Source organism: Peromyscus eremicus, chromosome 4, assembly GCF_949786415.1.
Source record: "Peromyscus eremicus chromosome 4, PerEre_H2_v1, whole genome shotgun sequence".
NCBI classification, from domain to species: Eukaryota; Metazoa; Chordata; class Mammalia; order Rodentia; family Cricetidae; genus Peromyscus; species Peromyscus eremicus.
The window spans coordinates 51,579,754-51,590,827 of NC_081419.1; the positions used below are offsets into that span (position 1 = coordinate 51,579,754).

General features: G+C 42.6%; 1 long non-coding RNA gene across 1 annotated transcript; it reads right to left on the minus strand.

Moving 5' to 3' along the window:
• Positions 1-898: 898 nt before the first annotated feature.
• On the minus strand, positions 899-3,791 carry LOC131908117 (uncharacterized). The gene is made up of 2 exons (XR_009378549.1): positions 3,586-3,791; positions 899-2,163 (listed from the first exon to the last, which is right to left on the minus strand). It is a non-coding gene; the product is annotated as an uncharacterized LOC131908117 (long non-coding RNA).
• Between the last annotated feature and the right edge of the window lie 7,283 nt (positions 3,792-11,074).

Consider the following 11,074-nt stretch of genomic DNA (forward strand, 5'->3'; position numbering starts at 1 on the left):
AGAAAACATTTCATTGGCTTTATGGTTTCAGAGGGTTAGTGTCCATAACAGTGAAGAAAAGGCATGGCAGCAGGAACAGCTGGGAGCACACATCTGGATCCCAGGAGACAGAGAGCACACTGAGAGTGGCATTTGTCTTTTGAAACCTCAAAGCCTGCCCCCCCCTCCCCAGTGACACACATCCTCCCACAAACTGGCTAATCCTTCCCAAACAGTTCCACAAAAATATTCAAACATATGAGTCTATGGGGGCCATTCTTATTCAAACCACCATACCAACACCAACTTCAAGCTCGTAATTCTCCTGCCGCAGTCTCTCAAGTGCTGGTGTCACAGGTGCGTGCTACCATTTGTAGCTGGGTGCCGCTGCCTCCTGAAGGAAAGCATTCTAGAGAATCCAAGGGACTATTTTCATATTGCCTCCATGCTAGCATTATTTCCTCCTGGGCTATCATCGAACAAAGTTTTGTAAAAAGCTCTCTTAGTTTAAGTACTCCAGAGATGTCTATACCTTCCCACCTGTTCTCTAGAGGGTACTAGAAATGAACGTGGCCTTACAGGTACTGTTTTGTCCCAGGTATGTTTTGCCTTTGTTACTGCGGCTGGAAATGGTCCTCACTCTGCTCTTCTTTGCTTAGGCTCAGCTAGTTGTTAGGTAGCTTAATCTCCTGCAACCATACATGTTGTAGAGCTATGGGACAAGAGGCAAAGCTTGAGGGGGGTGTTATTTTCCTACACACAGAGGTAGAAATTGCCATGACACACTGCTACCCAGCCCATGGACTTACACAACTAGAGGTCAGAACTTCGTAAGACCAACAAATAAAGGATCATTTGCCTTTTAACAGCAAATCTGTCCTAAGAATTTAGACTGTAACATAGGACTAAGTAGACCATGTTATTACACATTGTAACTCTACTTGTTTTAATTTTGAGCTATACAAGACATAAGAGACACATCTGCAGATTTGTAGGAACCCATGACACTTGACACATTGTCCAGAAGTATCTGCCACCAGCAACAGCTTAAGCACCGGAAGCTCTGGGCTGACTCCCAGCCTGCCTTACCCGACGATTTGCAGGGGAGCAAGTGCAATCCAAGATGAATCAAATTCTCATTTTTCTCCAAATGCCTATTGTCCGTTTTATCAAGGATAGTCAATATAGACACAGTGCAGGCAATTGAGTCTCAATAACATCCATTCTTTCCTTTCCTCTACCTCATCTGCAGACTGTTGACATTCCTTTGATTTCCACACTGATGTTTTTCTTTTACATTGGGGACTTTAACGATGATGTTGTAATTGCTCATCACACAGCTGGCCCTGTTATGATGTTCTTATAGATGTCCCTTCATTTTCCTGATGGTCCTGTGATCCAATCTACAACCCATTTAAAAACAAAACATTTTCATGTGCTGCTTTCTGCCGTGGCTCTTTCAGGGAGTTCCATTCCAGCATCATTAATATTGATGCTGTCTGTCTCCCTGCTTATTTCAGAAGATGCGTTGAAATTAATCTTCAGAATGTGCTGTGATTTGTTGCTGTTTTGTGTGTCAGGCCTGGTACAACTTGTCTCGTTAATTTTGTTTTTCTTTCTTTTTATGCGTCTGTTACGGCTGTTCTCCTGCGCGTACGACTGGTATGTGTTGGGTTCTTTATGGAAACCCAGTTTCGTCTCTGCCTTCACTGTGATTTTCCATCATTAGGGACCTCTTGAATAAAAATGTCGCCCTTGTTGCTGACAGAGTTTCCGTTCCTCCTCTTTTCTTTCTGTGTGATTTCCCATCATTACGGTTCTTAAATTTCTTGAATAATGACATTTACGATGAACACACGGACAGAGCAGTTAGCAGCTTCATCAGTGTTTCCATGGTGTATCCGTGGCTTTGAGGGTACCCAGTGCTGCCGCAGAATCAACTACGTCTGTAAAAGAATTTTTTAAGTAGATTCCGTGGTCTGCTAGTGACAGTGCTATGGTGCATCAATAATTCACATTCTTGCTCAGAGCATCTGCTTGTTAGAATGCCATTTCCACGGTAGTAGGTTACAGACTGGCTTAGGTCTGACTGTCTTTGAGGAATAGAGGCGCAAGGGTCTATGAGCTTTTTTTCTTTCCTGTAACGTTTTCAAAGGTAGCCAAGGTTTTTCTTGCCCTGGAGTGCTAAATTGGAAGTTACATTCATTTGTTAAAAGTGAGGCAGAACCCAAACTTTTCTCATTTGAAATTCTTTTGTTGTTTTGTTTTTTTTAAGACTGGCCGGGAGCTTGCTATATAGACCAGGCTAGCCTCAAACTCATAGTGTCAGCCTCTTGAGCTGGAGTTAAAGACTGTGCCATTGGGCTCAGTTTTTATTCAGATTATTTTTGTTTGTTGGGATGAGTAACTTCACTGAATTAAATAGCTCCTTGATTCCAGTCACAAGCAGGCAAGGAGGCATTATGGGCAATAGACCAGTGTTTATGCTAACAATTACAATTGACTAAAGTTAAGTCAATAAATGCTACCAAACAGGAGTGTAAAACTGAAGACGTTGGTTGCCCAATCATTGCTATAAAAGGAAGAAGAGAAAGTGATCTTAAAATAATGCTAAAATAGGACACATAAAAATTACTGCTCACTGTTGGGTAAATAGTATCATCAGCACTCAAGAGGCAGAAACCCTGTGGGTTTGAGGCTAGCCTGGTCTATATAGCAAATTCCCTGCCAGCCAGGGCTACATAGTAAGACCCAGGCTTAAAACAAAACAAAACAACAATAGTATAAATAGTATAAGTGCTTTGCAGCCTTTGCAACTTGGGCCCGGCATAAAGGCTCCCACAAGGAAGCATGGCGTGAAGAAGAGCCATTCTGCCATCAACAGGGAAGTGGCCGGGTAACACACCTTCAACATTCACAAGCGCATCCATGGAGTGGGCTTCAAGAAGCATGCCCCTTGGGCACTCAAAGAAATCTGGAAATTTGCCATGAAGGAGATGGGGACTCCAGATGTGTGCACTTTTACCAGGCTCAACAAAGCCGTCTGAGCCAAAGGAATGTTCCATACTGTGTATGTATACATTTGTCCAGAAAATGTAATGAGGATGAGGATTCACTAAACAAGTTCTACACACTGGTGACGTACGTGCCTATTACCACATTCAAAATTCTACAGACTCAGTGTGGACAAGAACCAACCTGCTGGATATCAAATAAAACTGCAGAACTGCCAAAAAAAAAAAAAAAAAGCTTCACATTGACTACCAGAAACTATGGACACTCAGTGTAAGATGCCTATAGAATTAGTAAGTATCCACAGACAACAGACAAAAGAATGAAGCTCAGCTCCTACATCACATTATATATAAAATGAGCTCAAAATAGACCAAAAACCTAAACATAGGAACTAAAACTATGTAACATTTTAGGGGGAAAAAGTGCAAGTGTATATTCATGACCTTGGATTAGCAGTGTTTTCTTAATTAAGACACATGAAGTACAAGCAACCAAAGAAAAGGTAAACAAATTAAACTTCACCAAAATTGAAAGCTATGTGATTTAAAGAAAAGGACACTATTAAAAAACTAAAAGGCTCTGTGTCCCTACCACAGTCAAGGCTCCTGTCACCACTGATGGCTGTGCAGATGCCTGGGACCTGGGCCGACATCTGAGGCCATGATGGTGTCCAAGGGTCATGCTGTAGGGAAAAGGGGCTGGCTAAAGAAACCCACCCTGACCCTGGAGCCCAGAACTAGGGAAAGACAGCTCAGATCAGGGCAGAAAGAAACACAGTTTGGCTCAGTTAGATCAGAGCCATCTCTGCCCCTGGCCAACTGACTTGTGAAACCAGCCAATCACAGAGCAGGACAATAGAACCCTGGGCCCCAGTCAACCCCTGGTTGACTCCACCCTCGAGGCTTCATGTGTAAACTGCCCTGCCTGGTCAGTTAGAAAAAAAAGGCTGGTGGAGGCAGCTACTCTCCTGGACTCCTCCTTCCCAAATCAATCTCGTTCTCAAAAGAGTTTTGGGTGTGAAGACCTTCATTTGCTGTCATAGAGAAGATCCTTGCTGAGACGTCCCTCAGTGGACAAAACAAGGGACAACTGAAAGAACAGAGCAAGGAGGAGTTGAACAGAAAATCTCTGCTGAGACGTCCTTCAGTGGACAGAGCAAGAGAAAGCTGGAAAAGTAATACTTTTCTCCTGAGCCAAAGGAGATTGCTACATTTCTGCATTGGTTGCCCGTTTTGCAGAGTGAAGCAAAAGAAGCAACATCTTAGGCTGGAGAAGCAGAGCTCTGCTAGGAAGCCCCCTTAAGTGGCTCTCCAGGAGAGGAGCAGGATTGCTATATCCTGCGGGGAGACCATCCCCCATCACACCAGTTATACCTTGGCTTTCCTGAACAGTCAGGATACCCTTCCCTGCTGAAGTAGTTCCAGGCCTGACTTTCCCAAGAAATGAGAAAAATTTTCCTTCCAGGGTTGGGCTGCTTCTTTGCAGTTCCAGCCGTCAGAGCTGTGCTAAACAGCTCCAGGTGTCCGGGACACCTTCAGGGCAGAGCTGTTGTTCTGAGCAGCTCGAGGTGTCTGGGATACCTCGCCCTCCAGGGCTGAACTGTCTCCTCACAGCTTTAGCTGTCAGAGCTGTCCTAAGCAACTTAAGGGGTTGCCTGACTTCCTAGGTAGTCAGGACACCTTTCCAAGAGTTACAAAACTCACATTTTGGTGCCAAAATCGGGGACCAAACCCAGAGTTGTTGCAACCAATTTACTTACACATGCTGCTGCCAGGGCCATACAGATAGGCCTCTACATCCCAAGTGCTGGGATTAAAGGTGTGCTGGTTCAATTACCAGTACCCACATAGCAGCTCACAATCATCTGTAACTTTGGTTTCAGGAATCTAACACCCCCTTCTAGCCTCGAGGGCTTCAGACACACACATGATACACAGACATACGTGAAATCAAAACACCTATACACTTAAATTAAAAAATAAGTAAGTCTTAGAAAAACAGAAATCAAAGCGTGATGAGATATAACTTCATAACTAGAAGGAAAGCTAGAATGAGGAAAACTAACAAGCCAGGAGTGATGGTACATACTTTAAATTCCAGAGCTCAGGAGGCAGAGACAGGCAGATCTCTGAGTTTGAGGCAACCCTAGTCTACACAGCCAGTTCCAAGCCAGGGCTCCATAGTGAAAGCCTGCCCCAAAACAAACAAACAATAGAAGTGTCAATGTTGGGAACAATATGGAAAAGCTGGAATCCTTATACATTGATAGTAGGGATGTAAAATGCTTCAACAGTTTGCAAACAATTCAACAGTTTCTCACATAGTTACCATAGGATCCACTAATCCCATTCTTAAGTATATTTCTAAGAGAACTGGAAACATATTTCCACACAGAAACTTGTGATTCTTGAATGCTCCCACAGCAACAATACTTAAAAGAATTAAAATGGGGAACAACCCATATGTCCATCAACTGAGAAACCAACAAACAAAACATGGTATAGCCACATAATGGAATATTACTAGGCCATTAAAAATATCATGCTACACTAGTCACAAACCTTGAAAATATTATGTGAAGTGAAAAAAGTCAGATACAAAATACCACACATTAATACTATTTACATGAAATGCCTGGAATGGGTACACCCATAGAAACAAAATTAGGTAAGTAGTTGCTAATGTGAGGAGGTGGGGAAATGAGGAGCTATGGCTGATGGACACAGTCTCTTCCTGGGGTGATAGAAATACTCTTGAATTACATAGTGATAATGGTGGCAATGTTACTTTTTTGTTTACCAAAACCTACTGAATTGTAGACTTTAAGGGTCTATTTATGATGTTCTCTTTGGATTTAAAAAATTGTTTATGAGTTTTATTTCAGAAAAGAAAAAACAAGTGCTGGAGGAGGAGGCAGTGGTGGCATCAGCCTTTGTCCAGCAACTGTTTGGAAGACTAAAATGATCCTCTGATTTGGACAAGAGCCTTTTAACTGGAGAGTTGCATAAGTGATTGCTTAGACCTGGGAAAGATCAGTAGAATTGTACCCAGAGTGTAAGTCCAGACCGTAGGTGCATTCACACTGTCCGTATATGGGGAAAAAATCCCCTGATATTTCACCTGAATGAATAATGAATACACACCACACCGCACACACACACACACACACACACACACACACACACACACACACCCTAAAGTCCTTCCCAATGGGGTCCTACTATGAAGCTTTGGCTGGCCTGGAACTCAGTATATAGCACAGGCTGGCCTCCAGCTCACTTCAACCTGCTCTTCAGGTACTACATACAGAATGAATGTTTGTATGGTTACAACCATTGGCCTATTATATAACAGTGAGCGCCAGCCATCCACCAAAGCAGGAAAACCCGGGAGAAGAAATGACATATCTAGGGCTGGAAGATGACTCCATGAGTCACAAGCTTGCAAGACTGACACCCTGAGTTCAATCCCTAGAATCTACTCAAAGGTGAAAGGAGGGAATGGACTCCACAAAGTTGTCCTCTGACTTCCACAGGCTCTCACTGTGGCATATGTGTACCTGCACTCCCCCAGACACATACACACAACAATAACAATAAATAAAAATGTTTGACAACAAAGAAACACCATACCTGATTCAAAGGAATCACTAAATTCTGATCCGATATGAGCAAAGATGTTTACCTGAAGTAACACTATTCCCAACTCCGTTTTGAGAATTCGTGGCTCTAAGTTATGTCATAAACCAGACAGAAGGAATCAGAAAGTAGCAAGTGTGCCTGGCTCACAGTCCTTTGAAGTCCAGGAATGCTTGCAACTCCATGCTACATTCCTTTCTCCCTACTCCCAACAGACACGGCCATCATATTATCCGAGTACATTCTGGCGAGCAGCTGAATTCTAGGGCCGCCATCTGGGCTCCTGTCTCTTGACACAAGGTGGCAGGTTCCCGGTGGACACACACCTGAGCAATTAGTTCTCCATCAAGACTCCCTCCTTCACCGTGTCCCCCACCCAAGTCTGAAGCCTTGACAGCAGGGCTCCATGCTGTCCTGTTAACTTCCCCTGCTTTTCGTTCCAGTTAAGATGCGTGGGTCACCTTCCCACCAACACAAATTTGTTCCTGGAGGAAACAATGTCTGCAGAAAGTCTGAATGCTGTCGTGATTTACATGATGTTGGTCCTTTCATCTGCCACAGAAGAGGCTGCAGAAGGCCAGCAGCCGCCCAACTGCCATCTTATGTGGTACTTACTTCAAAGAGGACAGGCTAGTTGGGTGCGACTTCCAGAGATGCAGCCAAATTAATTCGTAGTATGCACCCATCATCAAATGGATCCTCTGGACTGACATGCCTCCTGGATACAATCTCTGTGACAGCAGAAACAGAGAATGTGCAGGGAGCAATATATATTCATTAGTCTTTAAAGAAAAGGCCTGCTGGGGAAGGAGGGCTGTGCAACAGCTGTTTTCTCCCCAGTTTTACACATAAAAGAATCCTATATGTAAAACACCTGTAGAGCACGGATTGTCTGATACGTTTACTATAGGTCCATTGCCCAGCATGTTGCTGATCCCATGGTAAGTCCAATTAAACATTCTAACAAATGCAATTCTGCCACTTGTAGACCTGCAGTCTAACTACCACTGACCACATTCTCCAGCCCTGAAAACCCCGCCAGCTCTCCTTTGATGTCGCCCATGGGAGAATGGATTAGTTCTCTCCAGCCAATAGAATGTAACCCAATTGAAAACAGGTTGGGTCTGGTGTATACTGTTCTTCTTAGAAATGTGTAGGATGCAGGAAACATTTTCACAACTGGTTAAGGAGAGGCAGTTTTACCTAAACCAAGCAAGTCTGAAGGGACTTAGGGACTAAAGCATATTATTTGGGGAAAGGAACACAGAGAAAGATGATACAGCCATCCTCGAGGAGGCAGACCTCACTGATTTTTTTTTTTTCTTCATATGAGTGGGTCTTAGGAGCATCCCACTGTGTAAAAGAAAGAATAAAGATCTGTCTTTAATCATGGTGACCCTGCTCACAGGGAATTGTGATCTAATAAGCTCCATCAAGTCCCCCATCCTATTGGGCCAAGAGTTTCCAACTTTCAATTAGTTATCTCAAACACTAGCATTCAGCTCCAAGTTGGCTTTAACCACTGTAGACCTCTTCCACGCCCAGTTGAAGTTAAACACTTGGTGAAGCTTAGATTGCTAGCCAAGCAATACCTAGGCAGACTCTACAACACGAGAACTGGCTGTTCTTCATCTCCTCTGGAAACCTCTACAACACCAGAACTGGCTGTTCTTCATCTCCTCTGGAAACCTCTACAACACGAGAACTGGCTGTTCTTCATCTCCTCTGGAAACCTCTACAACACCAGAACTGGCTGTTCTTCATCTCCTCTGGAAACCTCTACAACACCAGAGCTGGCTGTTCTTCATCTCCTCTGGAAACCATCTGCTGGGTGTCGTCACAGGACAACAGCCCACAGTCCTGCTGGACCACTGGCTACCTTGTCTCATGGATTCTGACTTTTCTTTTCTTAACTGCTAGGGATGGAAAGGAGAGGGATCCTCTCTAGTTTCTTGGAGTTTTATATTTAAGGCTTTTGTCAATAATTATGTATGATATAAAATAAAGGTCCAAATTGAGGTTCCTTTTTCTACCCGGCTACCTAGTTTTCCCAACACTATTGACATGACTATCCTTCCTCCCACCAGGTACCCTTGGCACACTTGTTAAAGATCAATTGACTATACATGCAGGGGGTTATTTCTGGGCTCTCTGTTCTGGTCCATCATTCCGTATTTGTCCTCACGCCAGTATCGTACAGTTTTGATTGCTGTAGCTTCATAGTGTGATGCCTCCAAGTTTGTTCCTCTTGCCTGAGATACTTTGGTTATGTGGAATCTTTAATGGATCAATATGAGCTTGGGGATGTTTTTCTATTTCTACAAAGAAATGTCTGTATTTTGATAGGGCTTCAATGAATTTATAAATTGCTTCAGGTAACATAGACATTGTAGTAAAATTAATTCTTCCCAAAAAAATGTCTTTCCATTTATTTGTATCTTCCTTAAATCCCTTTATGAATGCTCTATAGTTTTCAGTAATAAGTTTAATCTCCTTAGCTTGTTCCTAAGTATTTTATTCCTAATGCTACTGTAAATGGGACTGTCTCCTTAACTTCTTTTTGAATCACGTGCTGCTCGACAGAAATGTAACTGACTTTAAAAGAAAGAAAATAAAGTCTTCTTATGCAGCCCAGAGTAGCATGAAACTTGGTATGTAGCCAAGACTGGCCTTCAGCTCACCACCCTCCTGCCTTAGCATTGCGTGTGCTGGAGTTAGTACAGGTGCTCGCTATCACACACAGGTGAAAATCATTCCGTTTATTGATTTCGTATATTGCAACTTTACTGAATTCATTTATTAATTCCAACAGGCTTCTGTGGCGTCTTTGAGATTTTATTTTTTATATAAAACCAGGGCTTCTGCAGAGATAATTTTTCCTCTCAGATTTGAATACTTTTATTAATTTCTTGCCTAGCTGCCCTGGCTGTTACTATATTGAATAAATGTAATAATAATTAATAATAAATGGGCATCTCAGAGCATAAATTTCTAGAGGAAACATTAGTGGGCTCTTCTTGATACTGGTCTTAGAGATAATATCTTGCATATGACATGCAAATCACAGACAACAAAAGGGAAAATAAACAAATAAGATTATATCAAGCTAAAAGGCTTTTGAATTGTAAAGGAGATTTTTAAAAAACGAAAATACAATCTACACCATTTGTAAGCCATGTATTTGACAAGAGACTAATATCTAAAATATCAGAGAAACTCTTACAGCTCAATAGCAAAAGTATAAAGTAAAATAAAAGATACATTTTAAAATGGGCCAAGACCAAAGAGACAGTTCTCTAAAGAACATACATCAATAGCCAACAGGTACATAAAAAAGTGATTGGAGCCGGGCGGTGGTGGCGCATGCCTTTAATCCCAGCACTCGGGAGGCAGAGCCAGGGGGATCTCTGTGAGTTCGAGGCCAGCCTGGGCTACCAAGTGAGTTTCAGGACAGGCACCAAAGCTACACAGAGAAACCCTGTCTCAAAAAAAAAAAAAAGTGATTGACAGCTAATTGTCAGACAGCTGCAAACCAATGAGATGCCTCTTCACATCTATTAGGATGGCCATTATCAAAATTCAGAAGGAAGTAAGGTCTGTGAGATGTGGAGTGAGGGAACCCTTGCATACCATTAACAAGAATGCAGATTGTTTTGTCTGCCATTGAGAACATCATGGAAAAGCTCCAAAAAATAAAGCTAGACAACCACATGGTGGACAACTGCCATTCTGGGCCTTCATGTCCAAAAGAAATAAAACAAGTGTCTCAAAATGATGTGTGTACTTCTAGCATTATCCACACAAGCCAAGACGCAGAAGCAATCTAAACGTTCATCAAGAGAAGAAAATGTGGTGTATGAAACAGAATGTTACTCAGCCTTATGGAAAGAATTCCTGCCGTTAGTGACAATGTGACAAGCTAGATGGCATTGTGCTATCAAAATAAGTCAGAGGAGGTCAAATACTTCACACTTGGGGCTTTTCTTTAGAATCCCAAGAGCAGAGAGTGGAGTGGCCATTGATAGAGGATGTATATCTAATGTACAAAGTTAGAACCAGCAAAATGACTTAGCAGGTAAAGGCACTCTGCTCTAAGCCTGGGGACCTGAGTTTGATCCCCAGGAGCCACATGGTAGGAGGAGAGAACCAATTCCTACCAATTGTCCTCCTTCCTTTGCATGGGCACTGTGGCACCCACCTACACATAAACACATGTGAATAAACAAATACATAAGCGTGACTTAAATAGATAAAACAGTCTGAAATTCTTAAATGACAAAGATTTAGAAAATTTGTGTGGGGGCTGAGGAGATGTCTCAGTGGATAAAGTGCTTTCTGCAAAATCTTAAGGACCTGAGTTTGGACCTCCAGCACCTCCACATAGAAAACGTTGGATGCTGTAGTATACAGCTGTAATCCCAGGCCTAGGGACAAAGACAGGA